This window comes from Phocoena phocoena, chromosome 1 (assembly GCF_963924675.1).
Source record: "Phocoena phocoena chromosome 1, mPhoPho1.1, whole genome shotgun sequence".
Lineage (NCBI taxonomy): Eukaryota > Metazoa > Chordata > Mammalia > Artiodactyla > Phocoenidae > Phocoena > Phocoena phocoena.
In genome coordinates this window covers 46,330,342-46,358,280 of record NC_089219.1, presented here as the reverse complement: position 1 = coordinate 46,358,280, position 27,939 = coordinate 46,330,342, and the positions used below count along the sequence as shown (strand labels likewise).

Genomic DNA, 27,939 nt, shown 5'->3' with positions numbered 1-27,939 from the left:
TCATTCACAGGCTCCAAATTCATTCAGCCTCCGCTGCCCCACAGGCGTCCCCTCGCCCCGGGGGCCTGCCAGCCACTTCGACAAGGGGTTAGTGTCAGATCTGGGCAGCTCTCCCTGCCCGATGTGATGGGCATTCAGGTCGCCTGTGAGAATCGGAAACGGAGTAGCTCTTGTCAGCTGAAAACCAACATCCTGCCCCCGTCACCCCATGTGCTCCCTGCTCCCACCCCCACCCTCAGGGGGGCCAGGAAACAAGCATATCTTGAGACGTGCGTCCATCGTGGGAAAGGGCACTGACTAGCTGGCCTGGCCACTGTGTGCAGGGTCCTGGGGGTCGTCCCTCTCCATTCTCCTTCCCTCACTGGTCTCCTTACTTCTTACTCTGAAAGGGCTGCCTTTCCAGAGTGGGCTACCCTAAGCCACACCACTGGGAGAGGAGAAAGGAAGCGGAAGGAATTACCCCTTGTGCCAGGCAGCGCCCTGGGCACCTTGCATCATAATCTTGTAGTATCCCCTTTTATACAGATGAGGAGAAAGAGGCTTAGGCAGGCTGCCACTCAAGTCTGCCTAGTTCCGAGGTTCCAGACCCACCAAGACACAGGGAGGAAGGAGGTAGCAGAACAGCAGATCAAACTGGAGTAAGTCCAGGGCAGCCTCAGACAGGCACAACAGCCGGCCAGCTGCTCACAGCATGAAGTCCGGAGGTGTCTACACAAGGGCAGCCCAATACAGGCACGATGTGAGTCACGAGCTGAACACTAGGGATGGGGACAATGGTGTAAGAGCACCCATTTTGCAACCACACAGGCTCAGAGTTGTGGTTTGTTTGTTTTTTTAATTAATAGATTGTCTTCTAGAGCAGTTTTATGTGAATAGCAAACCTGAGCAGCAAGTACAGAGTTCTCACATACCCCTGCCCTGACACACCCGAAGCCAACCCCACCTCTCACGCCATGACAACATCCCCGACCTGAGCAGTACATTTGCTACAAATGATGAACCTACGCTGACACCATTATCACTCAAAACCCACAGTTCACATAGAATTTGCTTTTCATGTTGTACATTCTATGAGTTTTGACAACTGTATAATGATGTGTATCCACCATTATAGTACATACAGAATAGTTTCACTGCCCTAAAAATCCTTCTGTGTGTCACCTATTCATCCCTCATTTACTCCCCCTTGAACCCCTGACAATCACCAATCTTTGTACTGTCTCCAAAATTTTGTCTATGAATGAAATTGAATTCATTTAAACTCTCCCAAAGCAAATATCCAGGCCCATATGTTTTCACTGTACAATTCTACCAAATGTTTAAGTAAGAATTAGCACTAGTTCTACAAAATCTCTTCCAGAAAATAGAAGAGAATAGAATATCTCTCAGTCCACTTTATAAAGCTAATATCACCCTGATATCAAAACCTGATGAAAACAATATAAAAGAAAAAAAAACCTACAGACCAATATTCCTCATTAATATAGATGCAAAAGTTCTTAAACTATTAGCAAATAGAATTTGATAATACATAAAAAGAATTATATACCATGAACGAGTAAGATTTATTCCAGGGATGCAAGGCTGGTTCAGTATTCAAAAATCTACCATGGGGCTTCCCTGGTGGCGCAGTGGTTAAGAGTCCGCCTACCGATGCAGGGGACACGGGTTCGTGCCCCAGTCTGGGAAGATCCCACATGCCGCAGAGCGGCTGAGCCCGTGAGCCATGGCCGCTGAGCCTGCGCGTCCGGAGCCTATGCTCCTCAACGGGAGAGGCCACAACAGTGAGAGGCCCGCGTACCGCAAAAAAAAAAACTACTGTGTTACCAGGCTAAAGATGAAGAATTACACGATCATATCAATTGTAAAAAAAACCTTATGGTGAACTTCAACACTTATTCATGATTTAAAAAAAAAAAACTCAGAAAACTAGAGAGGGAAACTTCTCAACTTTATAAAGAACATCTACAAAAAACCTACAGCTAACATTATACTTAATGGTGAAAGACTGAATGCTTTCTGCCTAAGATAAGAACGAAGGCAAGGATTAACCCTCTTACCACTCTTATTCAACATCATGCTGGAAGTTTTAGCCAGAGGAATAAGGCAAGAAAAAACATAATAAAATGCATATAGATAGAAAAGGAAAACTGTTCCTACTCACAGATGACGTAATTTTCTATGTAGAAAATGCCAAGAAACATACAAAAAAAAATTTAACTCCTAGAACTAATAAGTGAGTTTAGAAACGTCATAAGATATAACATGAACATACAAAAATCAATTGTATTTCTATAACTAACAAATTAAAATACCATTTACAATCACTCAGAAAAAATGAAATCCTTAGGTGTAAATCTAACAAAACGTGTATAAGACTTATAGGCTGAAAATTATAAAATGATGGTGAAAGAAATCAAAGAGTTAAATGAGAGACATACAGCATTCATGGATTGAAAGACTCAATATGGTAAATATGTCAGTTCTTCAGATCCATCTGTAGATTTAACGTCATTCTTCTCTAAATTCCAGCAAGACTTTTTACAGATATAGAGAAGCTTATTCTAAAATTTATATGGGGGACTTCCCTGGTGGTCCAGTGGGTAAGACTTCACACACCCAATGCAGGAGGCCCAGGTTCAATCCCTGGTCAGGGAACTAGGTCCCTCATGCATGCTGCAACTGAGAAGTCCGCATGCCACAACTAAAAGATCTCACGTGCCGCAACTAAGACCTGGCGCAGCCGAAGTAATTAAATAAATAAATAAATAAATAAAAATACATTTTTAAAATTTATATAGAAAGGCAGAGGAACTAGAATAGCTAAGACAATTTTTGGGAAAGAATTATAATATGGGAGGAATCAGACTCCCTGCTTTCAGGACTTATTCTATAGTTACAGTAATCAAGTCTGTGTGCTACTGGCAGAGGGAAAGACACATAGATCAATGGGACACAATACAGAACCCAGAAACAAACCCACACAAATACACCCAAATGCAAAAGTCATCCAATGGAGGAAAAAGAGGCTTTTCAACAAATGGTGCTGGAGTAATTGAACATCCAAAGAAGAGGGAAAAAATGAAATTTGACCCAAATCTCACACCTTATACAAAAAATTAACTCAAGATGGATAATAGACTTTAATGTAAAATGTAAAGCTACAAAACTTGGGGGGGAAATGTAGGAGAAAATCTTCAAGAGCTATAAAAGGAAAAATGTATAAAATGTACTTTGTCAACATTAAAAATTTTTGCTCCAGGAAAGACTCTATACAGAGGATGAAAAGACAAACTACAGACTCGGAGAAAATATTTGCAAACCACATATCTGACAAAGGATAGAATATATAAACCTCGCTCAAAATTCAGCAGTTAAAATAAAAGACAAACAACCCAATTAGAAAGTGGCAAAGAGATATGTAGAGACATTTCACTGAAGAGGATATACAGATGGTAAATAAGCATATGAAAAGATGTTTAACATTGTTAACTATTAGGGAGATGCAAATTAAAACCACAGTGAGGACTTCCCTGGTGGCGCAGTGGTTGGGAGTCCGCCTGCTGATGAAGAGGACGTGGGTTCGTGCCCCGGTCCGGGAAGATCCCGCATGCCGCGGAGCGGCTGGGCCCGTGAGCCATGGCGGCTGGGCCTGCGCGTCCGGAGCCTGTGCTCCGCAGCGGGAGAGGCCACAGTAGTGAGAGGCCCGCGTACCGCAAAAAAAAAAAAAAAAAAAACCACAGTGAGATATCAATACAAATCTATCCAAATGGCTAAAATAAAAGGGTGACAACACCAAATGCTGGTAAGGATTCAGAGAAACTGGATCACTCACGCATTGTTGGTCAGATGTAAAATAGTACACAATTCTGGGAAACAGATTGACCATTTCTTTAAAAATTAAATATGCAACCACCATGCAAACCAGCAATAGCATTCCTGGGCATTTATTCCAGAAAAATGAAAACTTATGTTCATGTAAAAACCTGTACACAAATGTTTATAGCGGCTTTATTTGAAATAGTCAAAAACTAGAAACAACTCAGATGTCCTGCCAATTTTTTTACAAATACTAACAATGCCACGGCAATGACCATTGTTGTGACATGTCTTCCTGTGTGCACAGGAGAGCTTGGCAGACACTGCTGGATGCCTGCCCATAATCCAATCTCACCTTCTAAGGTTATTTCAATGAATGAGACAGACATGATCCCTGTTATTACAGAGCTCACAGTTTTGGAGGAGGGATAGACAAGTAAACAAGTTTATACAATTGATTGTTCGTAACCGGTTGTTATGAAGCCGTCAGTTCACTACCACCTCAACCCCAAAAGGTGCCAAACTCAGTACCTGACTTCACCATTTTGCACAGAGGAGCCTAGGACTCTTTTATATTTTTACGTAAAACTCATCACAAAAATTTCAAAGGACTAGGTGATAGCCCCAGGATCCCTAATTAAATGTCTGACTTAATTAGAAATCCAAATGCTGCTGAGGCTCTCTGATCAATGGAACGAGGAACAGTTTGCCCCTGCCAACTTTAACAATATAATAGCCAGTTATTTAACAGCAAAAGTGAGTTTACCTGGGAATAGTCAATGGAACTGCAACTCCAGATATGAGAACTACGGAAGGAGGACCACAGGCAAATCCAAAGAACAAAGAAAGGGAACTTGCTTTTATAGGGAAAGGGGGTAATTTGGAGGGGCTGTAATAACCAAAGAGTCCATTGGAGGAAGCTGGGAGTCCAAAGTACGAAGCTTTCTCATTGGTTGGGCTGCTACAGTCTCTGATTGGCTGGGCTGTACCCTCACAGAGCGTTTTCTTCTTCCTGGTGGATTGTAGAGTAGCAACACCTTCTTATCAGAGATGTAGGCAGAAGTCTCTTCTTGTTTAGAGTAATTGACATGCATGGTGGGTGTGTGACAGTTCCCCTACAGGCCCGTCCTGACTCCAATTTTAGCTGAGGTTTCTTTAATTAATTCCACACCTGATTTAATCATTTTGTAAAAACACTAGCTTTTCACCCTCTTCTTGGACCCACGTAAAGTTATTAAGGGCCCATACACTAGAGTCAGATAATCCCAACTTCTCCACTTCTTCACAATAAGTGACCTTTACTTAACTTCCTTAAGCCTCAGTTTCCTCTCTTGCAAGAAGAGACTTAATGAAAGTACCCACCTACTAAGTCAATTGTATAGATTTAAAATATATATATGTATTAATGCACTTAGCACAATGCCTAGCACACTGTAACTTCTCTATTCCATTATATGATAACAGTGAAACATTTGGATTATTCCCTTAGGATGAGTCTAAGGAGTAGAAGTACAAATCAAAGAGTTTAAACATTTTTAAATCTCATGAAACATACCATAAAATTATTTTCTAAGAAGAGCTAATATACATTCCTGTGAGTTGAGTAGAAAGCACCCATCTCTCCTTTCCTTGCTAGCTTTGTGTGCTCTCATTTTTAAATCTTTGTAATTTAAAATCTGCATATTCCTTTCCTTTGTGTTTCTTTGATTATCAGCAAGGTTGAATGATTTTTTTAAATGTCTGCTAGCTATTTATATTTCCCCCTCTGTAGATTGTTGATTAATATCCTCTACCTATGTAATTATCAGGGTCTTCATTTTTATTGATTTGTAGGAGTTCTTTATATACTAAGGATATTCATTCTTTGCCAGCAGTGTGAAGTTTAATAAATACATGCAGAAGGAATGAAGGTAGTTCTACTGCTTTGTCACTAGAATGTGAGTACTGTTTATGAGTTGATGTATGTGATCTTCAAGGCTTTTAATTCTGCATGGATGATAGTGCTACCATTTCCTTTTTTTTTTTTCTTTTCTAACTACCAATACGTCATCTTCCATCCTCCACAGACCTGAAGATACATCTTCTGTTTATCATTTCTAGGGTAGCTATAGTGGATCCCATTGGTGCCCCTTTTCCTACCCAGTGAATGTGAGTACTGCTGACAAAATTCTGCTGCCCTCTTCGGAACAGAAGTGCCCTGGACCAAACGAGAGCACCTCACCCGGGGAGGTTACACAACTCCCTCCTCCACCCCACCTGTCCACGGACCTCAGACAGTAATTGATTGACATTTGGATACAAAAGGCCCACTCTCTTACTCTTAGATGAGACGAACCCCGCAGCACAATTTGTGCTCTAGAGTTTCCCTGTAGAAGCTGACTGAAGCCAGGCTCTGGAGGAAACCACACTTCCCTAACTTTTCTCCTCTGCCCTATGCCATTTCTGTCACTCCCTTCTCCTGAGAGCATTCTCCCAGTAAATCTCTTGAACAAGAATCCCTCTCTCAGGCTCTGCTTCTAGGGAACCCAACCTAAGGCAGCAGCCTTTCCGGGAATAAATATTTCTATTTGTACATTTGTTTCCCCAACGATTCTGAGTCACACTTCTTTGTGTCCACCCTGAGCATATAACTACTTGCTTTTCCTTAGTGGTTGAGTAAACCAAGTGGCGAATTATTTCAGTAGCTTGACCAAGGTCATCCAGTATGTTGGTTAATATTTACTGAGACCCCTGAGGCAAAGTGACCTAAATGTGAACTCTGGGCCATTGCTTCGCATCCGGCCCTGATGAACTGAAATCTCACATCTCATTCACCTCCCCAGGGTTAGTTCCTTCTGAGCAGAAATGATGCACACTGACTGCACCTCCAGTACTGAAGGTACAGAAAGGGTCTCACCCGGGGGCCCAAGAGGCTGGAATATGTTGGTTTGCACAATCCTACAGTCAGAGCTGGAGAATACCATAGTGGTTGTGTAATCATACAGATGGGGAAATTGAGGCCCAGAAGGTGAACTTACTTATTCAAGGCCAGGCAGCACCCTAGTACTGCCACTGCAAGCCATTCTGGCACGGGGTGGGGAAAAATGGGCCGAACCATAACTTCTTTACCTTTGATTCCCCCATTATCTCCTAATCTAGCAACCCCCTTTCTGTTCCTTCCTGGCTACCCAAGTTCAGCCCATGGTTGTTTGGCCTGAAAGAGACTCCCCTCTACCTCTTCACCAACTTTGCAGCCCTGCTTCACCTGCCTCAATCCGTCTTCTTGGTTCCTACACCCCACACCCCAAGTGCTGCTGGAGAAAATGGCGCAGGCCGACTGGTTCACAGCCTCCCCTCTCAGCTGACCCAGATTTTGACAACCATTTGCTAATTTGTAGTTGATTCTCCCCCTCATTCCCATCATTGCCCACCCCCTAACACACACTATGAAAAACTGCTTGAGGAAAGAGAGGTGCCAATGAATGCACCCCCCAGAGCTTTCTCTCCTGCTGCAAGAAAATTTACATCTGCACTCCAGCCCCATCAGCTCCGCTCCTGTTAGGGAACCATTGACGGAAACTGCCCATCTTGACCACGCACGATGATAATGGCTTGCCTGAGTTGTCTCACAACAGGAGGTCCCGGTAAAGCATCGGTGCTGCCACCGAAAACTAACTGGGAGAATTCGGGAGAGGCCAAAAGGAGGGAAGACATGATATGTCCTGCCAACCTCCCCGAATCCTTCATGCTGGAATCCATCTTGGCTAAGAGATGCACACACCATCAGGAAGGACCCTGAGTCAGACCAAATAGCGGCCAAGCAAGATGACTGGTCAGAGACAACCTGGAAACTAACCTCATTACCATAAAACCTGAGACAGCATGCCACATGGCAGAGCAGTTCTCCTGGGTTCCCTTACCCTGCTGCTCTCTGCCTGGACTCCCCTTCCCAAGAAAGTCTTTTGCTTTGTCAGTACGTGTGTCTCCTCAGACAATTCATTTCCAAGTGTTAGAAAAGAGCTCACTCTCGGGCCCTGGAAGGGGTCCCCCTTCCTGCAACACTCCCACCTCAGACTTGTTCTTCTGGTCACACTGACTCGCTGGTAGTTCCCTGTGCACACTAGGCTATTTCTTGCCTTACTGTCTTTGCCCATACAGGTCCCTTCTTCTGGAACATCATACCCCTCCTGCCTTCTCCCTTCCCTCTTGACTTGGTCCAGGAAGCCTTGTTTGACAGCCTAAGTCCCTCCACGGCTAAGCAAAGTGGGGTTCCTCCCTACCTGAGCAGCCTGCTGTGTGGATCACCACCAATCCACTTATTGCATTATAGGAAAATTTATTTCTGTATCCTTCTCCTCCAGGAAGCTGGAAGCTCCAGGCAGCCCAGGGCTGTGGTTTATCCCTGTTTGAAAGGTGTTCTAGCACCTGCACATGGGAAGCTCTCAGTACCTGGTCAAGCCCTGTGCCCTTCCTGTTCAGGTGGTTTCTAGGAACCCCCTGCCTTGTTTCTGTCACCCCCTGAGGTGGTGACAAAACTGTGGCAAATAATGGTAAAACCATTACCCCAACCATGTTGCACCGTTCACGTGGCCACCGTCACAGAAACTGAGCTCAGCCACCAGAAGGTGATTTCTAAAAATCTCAAGCCCTTTGTATTTTTAAATACCGTGAAGGGGACTCATGCAATAAGAATATGTCTTTACAAAGTTTGCTTTTTCTCTCATCCACGACCCTGATACATTACAGCTGCTTCCATGCCAATGTCTTCAGCACTCCCCCTCATCATCCCTCTCACTTGCTTGTCCTTCTGACATCACAGGGGCCTAAAAGAACAAGACCAGCAAAGCCAGAGCCACTGCTGGGGGCACAGAAAGAGAGGAAGGTGGCGTTCTTTTTCTGGGGGTGGGGGCAGGGAACAAGTAGCGCACACTCATTCCGTTTCATGAGTGTATCCTAGGTTACCTATCTATTTGCCTCCTAGTTAGGGGGTTTCTGATGTCTTGCTCCTGTAACATATGTCTCAAAGAACACCTTGGGCCAGAGGTGTTTGCCTCAGCACCTCCACTTACTAACTTTTTGACTTTTAACCTTGAACAAGTTCCTTATCCTCTGTGTGCCTCAGTTTCCTCAACTGTAAAATGGTAATAATAATTCCTACTTCATAGGGTTGCTGTGAAGATCAAACGAGGCAAAAAATGAAAAGTACTTAGAATGTTTATTTTTAAATCACAGTTGTTGTGGCTGTTGATTTGTTATTATCAAGCTTTTATCACCTGTCTTAACTTCTTATCTGAACACCAGACTGTTACCTTGATTTGGATATCCCACAGGCATCTCAAATACAGGATATTCAAGATTCTATTATCACCAGACACCACCTCTACCACTTCCTGTCCCACTTTATCACCTACTAACCACCTCCTTCTATATCCTTCCTCTCAGTAGATGCCCTTACCAAACTCCACTCTCCCAAATAATACACCTAAGAGATGACCTACCATCCCAATTTCCTTGGGACTGAGGGGGTTCCCAGGACATAGGACTTTCAGTTTTAAAACTGGTAAACTTTGGGACTTCCCTGGTGGTCCAGTGGCTGACTCCATGCTCCCAACACAGGGGGCCTGGGTTCAATCCCTGGTCAGGGAACTAGATCCCACATGCCACAGCTAAGAGTTCACATGTCACAACTAAGGATCCCACATGCCGCAGCGAAGATCCTGTACACAGCAACAAAGATCGTGTGCCTCAACTAAGACCTGATGCAGCCAAAAAAATAAATAAATATTTTTTTTAAAAAAACAAAACAAACTGGTAAACTTCCACTGCCATATGATCCATCAATCCCACTCCTGGGCATATATCCAGAGAAAACCATAATTCAAAAAGACATATGCACCCCAGTGTTCATTGTAACACTATTTACAATAGCTAAGACATGGCCTAAATGTCCATTGACAGAAGAATGGATAAAAAGGATGTGGTACATATATACAATGGAATACTACTCAGCCATAAAAAAGAATGAAATTATGTCATTTGCAGCAACATGGATGGACCTAGAGATTGTCATACTGAGTTAAGTAAGTCAGACAGAGAAAGACAAATATTATATGGTATCACTTTTATATGGAATCTAAAAAAAATGGTACAAATGAACTTATTTACAAAACAGAAATAGAGTAACAGATGTAGAAAATAAACTTATAGTTACGAGGGGTGGGGAAAGGGGGGATAAACTGGGAGATTGGGATTGACATATACACACTACTATATATATTATATAATAGATAATAAGGACCTACTGTATAGCACAGAGAACTCTACTCAATACTCTGTAATGACCTGTATGGGAAAAGAATCTAAAAAAGAGTGGATATATGTGTATATATATATATATATATATATATATATATATATATATATATAACTGATTCACTTTACTGTACATCCGAAACTAGTACAACATTGCAAATCAACTATGGTCCAATTAAAAAAAAAAAAAAAAACCGGTAAAGTTCCAGGCAAACCAGGACAAGTTGGTTACCCTAATTTTGATCCTTACCCCCACTTCCCACATCCATTGGCCACTTACTTCTGTAAGTTCAACCTCCTGAATCCACCCCTCCATTCCACTACCACCAACCATGCCTTATCCTAGAGCTTCTTGTCTTATGCCTGTGGTTTCCTGGAATCCACTTTTGCCTCCTTCCTGTCATTTCACCTAGGGTGACTAGAGTGAGCTTTCTGAAAGACATAAGTCTAATGGCGTAAATCTCCTACTAGGATTCTTCAATGGCTCCATGGCTCCTGTATGATCAGGCCACCCAAGATGGCTGTTCTCTTGCTCTCTATACCTCCCCCTGTAGGAAGTACCCTTCCTGCCTCACCTACACCCTACTCACATGACTCACCTTCTCTCTTCATCATAGAGCCTAACCAGTAACTGCCTACATACCTGCCCCCAGCCCCAGCTAGTGATCATTCTAATCTTTAGATCTATGATAGCTCATCAAAGGGGTACTGAGGGATGTGCATGCCCCTCTGCTGGACTCCCTGCTAACCAATGAGATGTCAATTCTCCCTATAACTGGTAACCACCCTCTCCCCTTGCTGCCCTGTCCTGCCTGCCATCCGGTGGGGTGTTGCACCGGGACTCTTTTGCTTCAGAGGTGTAAGATCCTCCACCTATTAAATAACTGGTGTCTCTGTTGCTGACTCCGGCTCTTTCTTCAGCTTGAGGCTGGGCAAGTCCAGGGCTTGCAGGCCTGTGAGGTACAGCCCAAGAGCTCCCCTTACCCTTACTGTTAGTTCCAACTCTTTACCACCATTGGGGTTCTGATACGTCAAAACTCCACTGATAGACCACTATTTATACGTATTTTCCTATTTTTATAATTCTATATTATTAATAAGCACTCCTATTGCATAAAATGAAAGTCACAAATGCTCTATTGACCTAATACTCATAACCGTAATGTAAATGAGAACACATTTTGACCAGAATTCCTCTTAAGATGGGTAAACTATCTTTGTTGGCAAAATACAGTGGTGAGTGCTTAGGCTGGGGTTGGTTTGTCTCTCCCATGTGATACAGGGGAGGAATTTATGTGCAGGACAGAAGGAGGAGAGGGAAAGAGACCAGAAAAATGGAGGAAAGGAAAGTGGGAGGAGGCAGAGGCTGTGTCTGGGATGTGCCCCTGACCTGGAATACTTGCCCCTGTCCATAGTCAGTAGCATTTTACTAAATTCACGAAAGGATCAGTGTCTGTGCATTATTTGTGGAACTTGGTCGGAGGGCTGGGCTTTGCATCTGCTTTGACTTAGAGCAGCACAAAGCAGCAAGTGGAGGAAGCGATCAGAACCAGAGAGAAAACATGCAGAAGTCTTGTGATGTCACAGGGCATGGAATTTGGTTTCAGGTCAAGGTTACACAGACTTCCCAGGGATGGGGAGCCCCAGCTGGTACCCAGGTTGCACAACCCCCTTCATCTTCACCTCTACAAGTCCTGATTTGGGTTCAGGTGTCGCAATCCGACATTGGCACAGAGAGCAGAGGAGAACAACAGGATGTGTCAGGCCTCAACAAAACATGACCATCTCCCTCTAACTCTGGGAAAGCCTGAGGAGGCTGTGCCTTTCCACCTCTGTGCTCTGCTCAGGCCTCCCATTCCCCTCATCCTTATCAAATGCATCCATCTTGTATAGTCATCCTCAGATTTTATCACCAAGGATCCCTGACACTTCTTCTCTTCTTCTCCCCTCTCACCCATATTTTGAAAGATTTTATTGACCAAAGTGCATTTGCTCACATTTCACCCATTTTCCCATATTTTGGCAATCAAATGCTGTATAATGGTCAATGGAGATTCCTGATTTGCTTGAGATAATAAAATTAGTGCTGAATTGATATAACTCCAGATTAGAGCAAAGAAACTTTATAGTTTAATAACAGCTAATGTTTACAGATAACTTACAATGTGCTGGGGCAGTAACCCATTGAGGTAGGCATTATTATTAACACAGTTTTACAGACAAGGAAACAGAAGAGATTAGTTTGTCCAGCGTCACTTAGCAAGTAGGTAACAAGGCTGGGGTTCAAATTCAGGTGAGCTGATAACAGAGCCAAACTTCACTATCCTTAACTATTGCCAACGTGATTAAATGTGCTTTTAAAATACATAATTTCCATCATGTTCTGTGAAATACAGCACAAATTTGGAGCGCCTCTATCACTATCCCTAGGAGTCCTAAAATTCCAGGTGAGGAAACACTATAAAAAACAAATCCCTCTCAAGACAGTCATCACTTTTTGTTTCAGTGATTTCAAGAAGCTAGTTTTACAACTTAAAACTAGATAGTTTTAAAAAACCTATCTCCTTTTTTTAAACTTGTTCAATATGCTTTCTTTCTTTTTTTAAAATTTATTTATTTATTTTATTTATTTTTGGCTGTGTTGGGTCTTCGTTTCTGTGCGAGGGCTTTCTCTAGTTGCGGCGAGAGGGGGCCACTCTTCATCGCGGTGCGCGGGCCTCTCACTGTTGCGGCCTCTCTTTGTTGCGGAGCACAGGCTCCAGACGCGCAGGCTCTGTAGTTGTGGCTCACGGGTCTAGTTGCTCCGCGGCATGTGGGATCTTCCCAGACCAGGGCTCGAACCCGTGTCCCCTGCACTGGCAGGCAGATTCTCAACCACTGCGCCACCAGGGAAGCCATCTTTCTTTTTTTTTTAATTGAATACTATAAACTACTCTACCCCAAAATACAACAGAGGCTTCATATGCTAATCATTTGCATAACTCTGAGTATTCCTCTTCCCTATTGGAATACAGATACCAATTTTCTCTGCTTTGAGAAGTGTGTGTATACTCTTTGTGGTACTATTTTGCATTCTGTCCTTTTTCCTAAATATAGTTTCAGATGTTCTCCGCTGACATGATTCATGTATTGGTCTTTTGAAGTTGGTTCTGTTATGTTAATGTGTGGCAGCTGGCTACTTTACTGTCCAATCTGGGGCCATAGGGCTATGTGATGAGTATGAGCTATAAAGATTTGGGGATTTTTGTTTTAACAACTGATCTTCTTTTCTTTCTAAAATTTTTTACTTAGGACATTTTCCCAGAAGTGGGACTGCCAGTCCCAAGAGTAGCAAGGCATATCAGGGAAAATATGGCCATTGGAGTTAGGACTCTATTTGAATCCTTTCCTTGTCACTTACTCTCAGGTGGCTTCAGACATGTTGCTTAATCTCTTCCTAAGCGTCATAGATAGAATAGTAATAATACTATCCCCACAGGGTAGTCACAAGGATTAACAATAAAATAAAAGACATCAAACATATAATATACCCTAATTAAATGGAGGCAGCTGTTGTATTACTAATTTAAGCCTTTTTTTTTTGCAAGTTACAAGCTTACTTTCCAGCTTGCACAATAAATAGCTTAATTATTAATTAAGACTTAATAATTGAGATTGATCGTGATTTAATATGTTTTCTCTTTAAGGTTTTTTTCTGTTTGTTTTGTTTTGTTTTGTCTTTTAAGGCAGCGCTGTGTGGCATGTGGGATCTTAGTTCCCCAACCAGAGATCGAACCCATGCCCCCTGTATTGGGAGTGCAGAGTTATAACCACCAGACTGCCAGGGAATCCCCTAAGGTATTTTCTTTGCCACTGGGCCTCCCAGAGACAGCACATCTTAATTCAAATGTCAACGGTGGAGTTTATCAGCTAATAACGAACTATGGAGGGGAGGCTAGTAATAATATCACCCGTGGCTTCCCTTCACATCCATGCCGTGTTAATAGCTACCATTTATTGGTCACTATCTACATGCCAGGCATAGCACAAAAAGCTGTATTGTGTTTTCTGACTTAATCTTCACAGCCCTGTGGGTTATGAATCACAATGACCATTTTTAAAGATGAGAAAACTGAGTCGCAATGAGGTTATATAAACTGTATGAGGCAGTACAGATAGAAGAGGCTGCATTTGGTTTCAAACCCAGGTCTACGTGACTCCGACATGACTCCATGTTCTCTCTTTCACATCAGGCTGCTTCCCAGTGAACTGGATAAGTAACTATAAAGTAATCATTAATGTGTCAACATGCAGGGAATATTCTGGATCATGCTTGGATCTCTCTGGAGTCCACTGTTTTGATGTTCATTCTTTGCTACACCCCTACACTGGAAATCATAATGTAATTTGATATTATTATCCTCAAGGCAAAACTTTCAACTCCCCTACCTTCAGCTTTAAGCCCACCTCTGTTATTACTCACCTTGGGCAAGTTCCTTAACTTCCTTCACCCTCAACTTTCTAATCGATAAAGTGGGAATAATAATAGAGCCCCACTTAAAGGACTATAATTTTAAAAATTAAATGAGCTAATATATGGACAAATCCCTAGTACAGTACCTGGGACCTAGTAAGTATTTAATAAATGTTACCTATTATTATAAAAATAATAGATTATTATTAAATGAGGAAGTAACCTATTTCCAGCTTACATGTCCTTGCTGTGATCTCTTTCCTCCCCTGCATGCTTCCCCCCTCGTATCACCCTTGGTGCAAAAGCTATTTGGAGACTATTTCTGCCCAAGGATAGGAATCTGGGAAGACAGCAAAATGAAACCAACCAGGCTTTAAAAATTCCTCTTTGCCAAGATGGCTCTGAGCCAGGCCTGCTGGCAGTCAGAATGTATGAACCAAGGGGAGATGAAGGGTACAGTTGCCTTCAGAAAATGCCAGTGCCAGGATCAATCTCTGGCCTGGAGTCAGAGCTCTCCTCCTCAGTGACGAGGCAAGCTGGACTGGACAAGCAGCCTCTGTTGCCCCAGAGGCCACCGCAGAGGTCAGGCCCTGATTCCCAAGTATCACGCAGCCTGGCACTCCCACCAGCAGAGTGAGGACAGAGCCAGGGCCACCAGGTAGGTCCCCTGTCGGGGCTGGACAGGCTGGGCCAGGATGTAACACATCCATTCCCAAGCAAGCCAGAGGGGTGCTTCCCCAACGTCCCTAGAGGCAAAGTAACAAGGGTAAGTCATCAGAATAGTCATGACCAAGCCAAAGGCAAGGTTGGGAAAGAGAATCCAACCTTCCAGATAAAGGAAAAGCAAGTGGAAATGTCCTCAGGGAGGAGGGTGGGTGAAGAGTAAACAGAAAGGCACTGTGAGCTGGACAGCAGAGAGCCAGGGCAAGAGTGGTTCCAGGTGAGGCAGGAGGCGGCAGACTAGGCCCTCAGGACCTTCTGGCTGTATTGAACATTTTCACTTTCACCCTAAAGTTAATGGAACATTTTAAGCAGAGAGCCGTGATCAGATTTACATTTTTTTAAATGATTCACTCAACAAACATTCTTGAGCGCCTACAACAAATTATGCAAGATATTAAGAAGAGACTGTGGAAAAAGTAACACTTACTGAGCACTCGATTTTGCAGGGCAGTAAGACTAATCACCAATATGATCATCATACCATGTGGAAAGTTAACGCTTCATAAGAAAAGCTTTGTAAATGGAGTATATGTGATTCAAAGGCAGAAGAGGGTGTTTCTAAATGAGGGATCTGGAAAACTTCATGTAGAAGGTGGAAGAGGCATTTATACACGTGGGTATAATGTAGCCTAGTGTAGTGCAGACATTGTAGAGTGTTGACACTAGTGTCTGATGACCTGCGCCCAAAGCCTGGCTCTAGCACTTACATAAGAGTGGTGAGACCCTGGGGCTTCCCTGGTGGCGCAGTGGTTAAGAATCCGCCTGCCAATGCAGAGGACACGGGTTTGATCCCTGGTCCGGGAAGATCCCACATGCCGCGGAGCAACTAAGCCTGTACGCCACAGCTACTGAGCCTGCGCGCTAGAGCCCGTGAGCCACAACTAATGAGCCTGCATGTCACAACTACTGAAGCCCAAGAGCCTAGAACGCGTGCTCTGCAACAAGAGAAGCCACTGCAATGAGAAGCCCGCATATCACAACATAGACCCAATGCAGCCAAAAATAAATAAATAAATAAATTTATTTTAAACAAAAGAGAGTTGTGAGACCTTGAGCAAGTTGCTTAACGTCTTTCTTCATTAGTATTATTTTTATTAGAGCCAGACCTTAAAGAGAAACAGGATTTGGACATACAGAGATGCAGGAGGGGGAAATATAGGTGGGAGGTGGGATGGGGAAGAACATCAGTAAAGACAGGAAGGGCTTGAAAGCGGAAGAGCAAAGCAGCTTCATTTGGCTGGAGACAAAGTGTGTTAGAAGAACTGTGTAGTCAAGAAGGGTATTAACACTTTTTGAATGTTTACCAGGTACCAGAACTCTACACACATTAATACATTTAATCTTCATAACAACCCCACGAGGAAGGTGGGATTTCTTTCATTTTGCACACAAGGAATTTGGTGCTCTAAGACGTTGAGCAGCTTGACCAAGTTCATAACTGGAAGAGAGAGGAACTGAACCAGAAACAACTCACTCCAAAGTTCACACCTGCTCCACTATGACCACACTTACGCTGCCCCCCCACACACACGCACCACCAGAATGGGACAGCATCTTCTCCTGAGTGAATGCCCCACCTTCCGCAAGCACATAACGGCTTCGATCACTGAGGACATTCCAGAGCCTGATCCACACCTGGGAAGGTAGTTCTGAAAACGGTACTCCAAAAATGCTTTGAGCAAAAACACATTGTCAGACCAAGTACAATGCCTTCCAAGGGGGGCTCTTTGAGGAGTTCCACATTCATTTGGATGTGTAAGATCTCTGGTGGTTTTTAAAGCATCAGTCAAGTTACTTTACATTCACACCTCTATGTTACCTTGGAGTGGTAGCAAATTAAGCCGGAATCAGCTATTCACACTGAATGATTTTATAAAGCTTGCTTCGTTCCCACAGCTCGGCTACTTTAAATGCAAGCTACTTGCCTAAGGAAGCAGATATGGTAGAAACTGCATTAAAAGAAGGTGCCATAAATCAACTCCAAGATCCTGGACTCTTTCCTTCCAGAATTCCCTTTTCATTGATCCTCCTAGTTCTCAGTCAAGTTTAAAAAAAAAAAAGATACTGTAGAGTATGGGCAAGAAAATGTTACCTCTGTCCAAAAAGAACCATTAATGACTGAAATGTGCCCTTTACATGGTAGAGTAGATTCTACCAGGAAGAAACAAACAAACAAACCAGCATGTCTTTGAGAATGAAAATCGACAGTTGAGAGAGAACTGACATTTGGCTAGTTTAAAAATAGACCCTCCAATAGAAACAGCATCTGCTAGAAATACAAGCCAGCACAGGCCCTGCTGCACTCTGAACAGGTTATTAGGCTACTCAGAAATGCCCTATTTTTAGGGCTGTGGAGCCAGGAAACGCAGGCTGGCTTCAGTGGCTCAAATAAACACGTAAGGCAAGGACACGGAGAGTAGTCTCCAAAGTACCTAGAAGTAAGGAGTTGTAACACCGAACAAAATCTTCTGAGGCGAAACGATGATGTCGTAGCTTTTCTATGCTGCTGAGGTTAATGGAAAGGGGTGTGAGGTGATGACTGGATCCATTTTCATTTTGTTGGTGGATGCATGGATTGTTAGCGTTGGAGGGACCGCCGAGACTGCCTAGTACTGGACATTCGATTTGATTGGCTGCCCGGGATCTGAACCCTCTGATTCCTCCCCTGGGGAACTCTCCATTTCAGGAGGGTTGATGGCCAACAGAGCCTGCCTCCCTCTCTAGGAAGCTGTTTTCCAGTCGCCGTAGTCGGCCCCCGCCTCCATCCCCACACCTGCCCCTGCACACCGAGCTCAGGATGTCAGATGCACCTGCTCAGGTTTTTGAGTCAGAAACTAATGACACAAAGGAAAGAAAGCAGAGCATTCTTTCCGAGAGTAACAGCAAAGGCAGCAACAACCAGTTCCCAAGGGGAGCACAGCCAGTGGTGCCAACAGGGGTGTCCCTTGCCCACTCCCGGCAGGGGCACAAGCTGTGTCACTCAGCATTCAATGGCACGGTGGGTAGCTGTGCTGGCTTCGAGGGAGTCTGGCCCTTCACTGAGATGCTGGCCTCGGTTCTGCCCATTCAGTCTTCTCTGTTCTTACCAGTTCTCTCCGTCTGGTTCTTCAAGCTTGCTAGGAATCCTGTGAGCTGTCCAACAGCCCTTCAATCAGTTCATTTTCTGTTGAAATTGCCCAGAGGCAATATTTCTTTGCAGCTAAGAGCCCTGACTGCTATAATAATCCAACTCTGTTATTTTACAGATGGAATTAAGAATGAGAGGGGAAGACACACAGCTAGTTAGCATCAAATCCAGGCCTCACAAGCAGGTCTCCTGGCAGAGTCTGAGCACTTGCTCCCACAAGGCACAGCCTTACAGAGGCTCAGAGGGCACCTCTGGACATGCCCTCTGTCCCTGACAGGCCCTCTCCGTTCTTTCCTGCCCAGAGGTCACCACTGTCATGGCCCACCCACCTAATTTTCTATGTCTTTCCCGAGTCATTCCAAATGTCATAACCCACCTGCCCTTGGTCACCTTCCCCCTGAGCCCTTCCAGGTTACAAAGTCTCCCTTCTTCCAAAACATATTTACTGAATACCTACCATGTGCCTGACACTTCCCTAAGCACTAGGGTTCCCATAGTGAGAAAGCAGAAATGGACTCGGATATCACGAGTATTACGGTATAGAGGGAAAGACAGGTATGAATCAAATAATCAGGCAAGCATATAATTGTAAACTTACTACAAGCATAAGCTGTTATGACTGCATATAACGGAGGGGTCTTTTCTAGTCTAGAATTCAAGAAAAACTCCCTGAGAAGGTAGTGTTTGAAACAAGATTGAAAATCTGTTAAGTTCATTTGGTGAAAAGAGGGGAGGGAGAATTCTAGGGAAAAGAATTAGCACTCCACAGGTCCTGAAACAGAAGCACAAAAATGGGCAGCACAAAAGAAAGCCAGTGTGTCAGAGCAAGGGGTAGAGTGAAAAGAGCTGGGCTGAGATGTGGGAGGATAGAGTTGGGTCATTCAGGGCCTTAGGCCTTGTTAAGAATTTTGCTCAGGGCAGCAGGCAGCCACTGAATGATTTTAAGCAGAGGAAAGACGCAGGTCATGCTGTATTTTGAAAAGATGGCTGTGGCTGTCCTGTGGAGAATGAATTGGACAAGAGACGACAGTGAACGTATGCAAACAAATTAGCCGTCCATTGCCATGGTTCAAGGGAGAAGTGATGGTAGTGTTGGAGAAGGAGTGATGTGATCAGACTGGAGAGAGATTCGAGAAAAATCCGCAGAACTTGGTGGCTGGGGAGACTGGCGAGAGGATATTAAGAATGATGCTGCATTTCTGGGTCGATAGTGGAGCTATTTGTCAGAATACACACTGTAAAAACGCCCGTTTTGACCCAGGACACTGTAAGTTTGGTTTTAAATAAACTGAAGTTGCAACACCTTTTAGACATCTCAATGGAAATGTCAAAATATATGGATCTGAGGCTCAGGAGAGAGGATTTGGCTAAGGTATACTTTTCAGTATTATTATTATATAGATGATCATTGAAGCCATGAGTGCAGATGAGTTCACTTGGGGAGAGAGTGCAGAGGGATAAGAGAAAAGAGGCTTAGGAAAAGACCTTAAGGATTGCACCATTTGAAGATCACAGAGGGGAGGGTGATCCAGCAAACAATACTAAGAAGGGGTAGCCAAAGGAGGAGAAAAACCACTGAGATTTCAAAAGCCCATACTCAAACAAGTATGCCTGAAATTCCTTGACCTGGCTACTGACCAGGAAGTATTTATTGACAAAACAACAGCACATAATTACTATGGGCTTCAAGCTTTGGAATCAGACATTTTGTCATTCTGGTTCTGAATTAGAATCCCTAAACTTCCCAAAAATCAGGTCCCAGAGAAATGAAAAGACAGAGCAGAGAGGGTTTTTAGGGCAATGCAATTACCGTGTACAATAATGGTAGATACATGTCATTATACACTTGTCCAAATTCATAAAATGTACAACACCAAGGGTGAAGCTTAATGTAAACTATGGACTTTTGGTGATAATGATGTGTCAATGTAGGTTCATCAGTTATGACAAACATACCACTACAGTGCAAGATGTTGATAATGGGGGAGGCTGTGCGATGCAGCGGCAAAAGGGCATATGGGAAACCTCTTGCGTTCAGTACGACTGTGAACCTAAAACTGCTCTAAAAAATAAAGCCTATTTTTTATAAAAGGGGAAAGACCAGGAGAATGTTTCACAAATGCCAAGTTAACAAGGGGAGCTGGTGTCCATAGCGTCAAATGCTGCTGAGAGGTCAGGTAAGCTGAGGATTGAAAGGTTGCCAATTGGCTCAAGCAATGTGGAGGCCATAGTTAATCTTAGGGAGGATCATTTTGATGGTGGCTGGAGTGGAAGCCAGGATGATGTGAGTTGGGAGATGAGGAGTGACTAGGAGGTAAGAAAATGATGACGGCAAGAAAGTAAACAGTTCTTGTGTGAAGTCTTACTACACAGGGGAAGAGGAGACGTGGAGCGGTGGGGGAAGTGGACTCCAGGGGGAATTCTTTAGGAGGTACAAGGCTTGAGCATCCTTAAATGCTGAGGAGAAGCATACATAGGAAGAAAGAAGTTGATCATGTTCTATAATATGGACATGAAAATTGTTAATGGGTAAAGCTATCTCCCAGGAAATGTTGATGTTTTTATATGGGTGTTTGATGACTTAACCCAAGTAATAGATGATGTGGGACTTCCTAGGTCATTACACTGCCCCAGGCAGAGTTCACTGCTTTGTCCTGTCTCCAACTCTTGATTGGTATCTTTTGCAGTACTCTCAATGTTGCAATGTGATTTATCACCCATTTCTCCCACTCACTGCATTTCCTAAATTTGTATGCTGTACGTTGTATGTTCTATATTTTACTCGTCTTTATACCCCTGAGAAACAGGACTATGGCATTGCAGGATATCCTAGAATTGAAAGATATAGTAGCTCTGCCTGACCCACTGAACTCAATAAATACTTACTGAATGAATGAACAAGTAAACAATAATAAAAACAAGATAGAAAGAGGACCTCTGAAGGAGAACACTGGAGTTCAGAAGGGACTTTTCATGTTCCATCAAATCTCAGCCACTTGTAAGAACTCTAACTTCATCCATGTAGCTAGCCCTGGTGGCAAGATAATCCCTGTCTTTACTCCAAACAGTATGACTTCTGACCAGCACACAGTGACAGTAATATGAGTCCATCAGGCTCTGCCAGGAGCAATCCAGGAGGAGGATGCCACAAGGCTTGACCTCAGGTATTGAAGACCTGGTGAGCTAAGTCAGCACTTCTTTGGCCAAGACAATTTCTCAGAGAGCCCAGGCCTCTTAAATCAAACTTTGCCTGAATTCCAGGCAAAATGGAGCAACACTTTGGCATGAAGGGGCATAAATCATCCCAAACATAGGGTAGTTGCTTCAAATCTGGGCTGCCTGCTGCCTCTGGAGACCTGTCTAGAATGTGCTATCTTCTCTTCTTTCACTCCTCGAATAGTCCAGGTCTGGGCAACTGCATTGTTTTTTACGAGAAAAAAAAACTATAAAGTTTCTTATCTCACCCTCTCTCCTGAATGGTCCTATCCAGAGGGAATCTGCTGCATCAGATTTTTCTTTCACCTGGAATTCAAGCACAATGTTATGAACTGGCACACTTCCCTCTTTTTGCCACCACTGGGTACCCTCGCCTTCCTCCTGTGCCTGGAACCAGTTGCCGTGGACCATAGCCCTTGGGCTCCCTTGCCCTCTGGGTTCCAGGTGGGTTCGTGGAGGTATGAATGGGAGGTACTAGAGGGAGGTAGAGAGCTAAAGGAATGTGAAGTCAATGTATTTCTCCATCCCTCTGTGATCTGCACATGGTTCTGGAATGGTTGCATCCCTCCGCAGCCTCAGCCCCCACTGGGGATCCCCTCCCTCATGACACCAGCTCCCACGGGCCCCAAGGGGTGGCAGAGACCACCACCCTGAGGCTAGCCCCATGGTGCCTTAACCTGCCCTTACCTCTGTAAATAGTCCCTTTGTCCAATTCTCGTGAATTCCACCTGAGTGTACTTCTGCTTCCTGCCAGGACCCTGACTGACACACCTGGGGGACAAGGGATAAACAGTTGGAAAATCAAATGGCGATATGAATCAAGCCATAACAAACATGAGAAAAGTTTAAGCCCCTGTCAAGCAAGTAGTCCATCTTCCTTATTTACAGAAATGTATTCCCCAAATCTGTCTCAAAAACTCTTTCTTGTGAGTTACAGGGTGCCACTGTGGTTTTCACTAATATGGGTAAAGTTCTGACTAAAAGACATTTTCAAATGTCAGTTGATTTATATATATTTTTTCTGCAACACTGAGCAACGTTGATTAACGTGGAGAGGTCTGTTCATTTTCAAAGGATTGGTTTTTATAAATAGGCATTAAGTAAAATTGTGAAGTAAATAAAAATCTGTGTTTCCCCTCCCCTTCCCTCCTTTCATGCTACTCTGGGGCTCTGGATCTCTTCTTCCACAGGAAAACAAGGAGAAAAACTAGTACCCCAAGCTGTTAGTGACCCATTACAACTCTTTAAAATCCTAAAATGACACCAAAACACAGTATATCTTGTTTTTACACACAGCACCTCTCACTCCTATTTCCCCAGTGTATAAACACACACACACACACACACACACACGCACACAACACACACATGCACACAGAAGCATTTGACAGAGCAGAGCATACACGTGGGCTTAAGCTTGCTCAGTAGTCACAGGACAAACTGGAAAAATAGAAATATATGTATTATATTTTTAAATTTATCTTTACACATATATATCTGGAGAAATAATGGGGAAACTGTCAAGAGAAAGTTGGATGTGTGTCCAACACACATTGTGGCCATTTGATGATGGTGGTGGTTCAGAATAGAGACATCATTTCATCTTTTTTTTTTTAAATATTAGCATCATCTTGTTCTTTTTTTTAATTAATTAATTAATTTTTTTTTTTTTGCGGTACGCGGGCCTCTCACTGTTGTGGCGTCTCCCGTTGCGGATCACAGACTCTGGACACGCCGCTCAGTGGCGGTCATGGCTCACGGGCCCAGCCGCTCCGCGGCATGTGGGATTTTCCCAGATCGGGGCACGAACCCGCGTCCGCGGCATGTGGGATCTTCCCAGACCGGGGCACGAACCCGCGTCCCCTGCATCGGCAGGCGGACTCTCAACCACTGCGCCACCAGGGAAGCCCTATTTTATTTATTTTTGGTTGCGTTGGGTCTTCGTTGCTGCACACGGGCTTTCTCTAGTTGTGGCAAGCGGGGGCTACTCCGTTGCGGTGCGCGCGCTTCTGATTGCGGTGGCTTCTCTTGTTGCGGAGCACAGGCTCTAGGGTGCACAGGCTTCAGTAGTTGTGGCACGTGGGCTTCAGTAGCTGTGGCTCACGGGCTCTAGAGCACAGGCTCAGTAGTTGTGGCGCACGGGCTTAGTTGCTCCGTGGCATGTGGGATCTTCCCGGACCAGGGCTCGAACCTGTATCCCCGGCATTGGCAGGCGGATTCTTAACCACTGTGCCACCAGGGAAGCCCCATCATCTTTCTTAAAGGTTTTCTTTTTCAAGTTTGCTGTATTGTTTATCCCTCATACTTTTGAATATCCTGTATTCCTTTCCTCTGATTCTGCTCACACTCACCTTTTTAAAATCTCTTATTCATGACTGTAGCCAGACTGCTCCAGACAATATAACTATCTGGCTCCCCAAAACTTTCATTTTTCCATTAAAGGAAATACTGTGGTGGTGGTTTGGAACTCATGAGTTACCTTTTTTTAAATTCCACTTCCAATTAATGTGGCACCTTATAGTAGCTGACAAGTAGGCATGTTAGGCGTGCTTTTACTATTTTTGAGACAAGAAAGTTATGGGAAAGACATAAACTCTATTAAGGCTGATGGATTGCTTAATACTGTACCTATGTCGAGTACTGATGTGAGCTTAGTCATAGGAAAAGCAATCACTCACACCTCCCCCCCCCAAATAATGAAAATAGCACCAAAATAAATGAGCTGATGGAATTGGATTAAAAGATGTACCATCTCCCCAACTTCCTTTTGAACAGCTTCCTAATGCCTTGGCATGTGAGATTTTCTATGGGCTGCCTCCTACCTGTGTCTCTAACCTTCACCCTATCCTCCATCTGGGCCCGATATCCTTAAATCAGCAGGCCTCTGTGCCTTATTCCCAAACCCAATACAAGAGAGGACTCAGAGATTTGTCACAGCCTTTATTTCTTCCCTCTTTCCTTTACAAAATATTTAGCATGCATTTATGTTCCACGTGCTGGAGAAGGAGGGCTTAATCCAGCCCAGAGTTGGCTGGGACCCAATGGGTAAGGCTGCCTAATTCCACAACCAGTTAGCTTTGCCTAGGCTACGCTTCCAAATTAGCCCCTACTGGTAACATAGGTGATATTTTCACTTCTGTCTTTACCCTTTTATTATATTTCTTGAAGTTGTTCAGAACCTGAAGGGCAAGAGGAATGCTGCTTATTGTGTGTGGCGGGGGGGGGGGGGAAGACCCTTGGAGTTGAGGACCAGACACTGTCTAAACCGCTACAGATAGGACAGCATGACCCCAGTTCTAATAGAGTTTACATTCCAAAGGAGGAAGACAGTTGATAAACAAAGATCAAAGGTAAATTCAGATAATGGCAGGTGCTAGGAAGGAATGAACTGTGTAATGTCACGGAGGGTAACAGAGTGGACGGGGATGCTTTAGACTGGGGGCAAAGGGAAGGTTCTCTAAGGAGGTGACTGAGGTGAGTCTGAATGATAAGACATGCAGATGAGATATGCGAGGAGCTTTCCAGGAAGGAACAAGTGAAACATCTTGGGCATGTGAAAGAGCACAGAGTAGGCAAAAGAAGATGTGCGTGGCTTTAGCTTTACTAATAAGATGGAGAGTGAGATAAGGTCAGAGACGTAGTTAGGGAGAAGATGACATAAGGGAAGGAACTTGAATTTTCTTTTAATTCTGATTAGTAAGTCTACTACTGATTTTAAGTAAGAGATCTGATATGATCTGATTTACATTTTTTAACTTTTTATTTTGAGATAATTATAGATTCACAGGAATTGCATAAAACTGTACAGACAGGTCTCCTGAAACTTCACCCCTCCTCACCCTATGTTAGTAACTTATATAACTATATACATACAATATAGAGAGTACCTATATGTAATATAGTACAATAATGACACCATGAAATTGACATTGCTGCCACCCACAGAGCTTTTCCATGGTATGTATGTACCACAGTTTATCACCCATTAAAGGACATCTGGGTTGTTTCCAGTGTTTAGGTATTATGAATAATATGAACATTCTTGTACAGGTTTTTACATGAATATAAGTGGTCATTTCTCTGGAATAAATGCCCTGTTTATCATCCATTGAAGGACATCTGGGTTGTTTCCAGTGTTTAGGTATTATGAATAATATGAACATTCTTGTACAGGTTTTTACATGAATATAAGTGGTCATTTCTCTGGAATAAATGCCCTGTTTATCATCCATTGAAGGACATCTGGGTTGTTTCCAGTGTTTAGGTATTATGAATAATATGAACATTCTTGTACAGGTTTTTACATGAATATAAGTGGTCATTTCTCTGGAATAAATGCCCAGGAGTGAGACTGCTGCATTGTACTGTAAGTGATTTTTTGGTTTTAAAAGAAACTGCTGTTTTCTAGAGTGGCTGTACCTTTTACGTTCCCACCAGCAATGTATGATTAGTGATCCAGTTTTTCTGTATCCTCACGAGCATTTGGTGTTGTCACTAATTTTTATTTCTGCCATTCTGATAAACATATAGTGATATTTTATTTGTGGTTGTAATTTACATTTCCCTAACGGCTAATGATGTTGAACATCTTTTCATGTGCTTATTTGTCATCTGTACTTCAGTGAAATGTCTCTACATGTCTTCTGCCCATTTTCTAACTGGATCGTTTGTTTGTACTGTTGAATTTTGAGTGATCTTTGTATGTTCTAGATCGTAGCCCTTTGCTAGATACGTGATTTGCAAATATTTTCTCCCAAGCTGTAACTTATTTTTTCGTCTTCTTAACAAAGTCTTCACAGAGTAAAAGTATTTAATTCTGATGAAGTCAAATTTATCATATTCTCTTTTTTTGGGGTTTGTTTTTTTTTTTTGGATTGTGCTTTTGGTGTGAAGTCTAAGAAGTCTTTACTTCATCCTAAGTCTTGAAGATTTTTTATGTTTTATCTAAAAGTTTTGTGGTTTTATGTTTACATTTAAATCTTGGACCTATTTTGAGTTAATTCTGTAAGGATTAGCTCAAGGTTCTTTTATTTTTATTTTACTTTTTAATTTATTTTTTTGCTTTAGGATGTCCAATTGCCCTAGCACCATTTGTTGAAAAGGCTAGCCTTCTTCCATTGAATTGCGTTTGCAACTTTGTCAAAAATCACTTGGGCATATTTGTGTGTGTCTATTTCTGGGTTCTCTATTTTGTGCCATTGATCTATATGTTTTTCTATCAGTAGCGCACTGCCTTCACTACTGTAGCTATATAGTAAACTTAACATCAAATAGAGTGATTCCTCTGACATTACTACTGTTCCTTTTCAAATTTGTTTTAGCTGTTCTAGTTCTTTTAGCTTGACATAAAGTTTTAAATAAGCTTCTCTAATATAAAAAAATGCTTGCTGGGACTTTGATAGGAATTTCATTAAGCTTATAGATCAATTTGAGGAGAATTAAAATCTTTACTATGTTGAGTTTCAATAAATGAACAATAAATGAAACGGTATATCTCTCATTTGTTTAGATCTTCTTTGTTTTCTTTCATCGCATTTTATAATTTTTAGCATACAGATCCTGTATGTGTTTTGTCAGATTTATATCTAAGTATTTAATTTTCTGTGGCGCTATTGTAAATGGTATTGTGTTTTTAATTTCAGTTTAATTTCAGTTTCCACATATATTTTGTTTGTAGATTTTCCTGGTGTGTTCATCTTGTAAACTGCTACTTTGTTGAACTTATTTGTTCTAAGATTTTTCTTTTTTCCTCTGGGGCATTTTATTTGCATGTATGTATTACATCCCTGGAAAAAGAATCCAAGGATTTTCCCTCCTGTGTGTTTTCATCTTGCTTCTTCATGGTCCCTGATGCCAGCTGAGGTTGTCAGTACAATGAAACCAAACTGATGGGACAGGAGCAGTTTATTCTGCCATTTTTCTAGATCTTTGAGTTGCATATCAAATCTGAGGCTGATCATTCCACAGTTATTTAGCCTACCTATGAGGTTCACAACAATTTTCCCAGCCCTGTGATCATCGATGATTTCAAATTTGCCAATGTAACCATGCTTCATCATCACAGTTAGAAACCAGTTGGTGACTTTGGAGCATGGTCTAATAAGAACCTGTCATTGGCCTCTCTTTTAGGCACTGTTGATGCTCTTGAGAGCATCAGTCAGGACAATCATTCACACCATTAGGGAAGCATGGAAAGGTGGCCGAGAGAGGTAGGACTTTTTTGTTTTGTTTTGAGAAATTTTTTTTGTAGATTCCTTGGGGCTGTCTACATAGACAATCATATTGTCTGCAAATCAAGACAGTTTTATTT

The 27,939-nt window shown here is 42.9% G+C and overlaps 1 pseudogene; it reads right to left on the bottom strand.

The window, feature by feature from the left end:
- On the bottom strand, positions 1 to 27,811 carry LOC136128230 (small ribosomal subunit protein uS8-like; annotated as a pseudogene).
- Between the last annotated feature and the right edge of the window lie 128 nt (positions 27,812 to 27,939).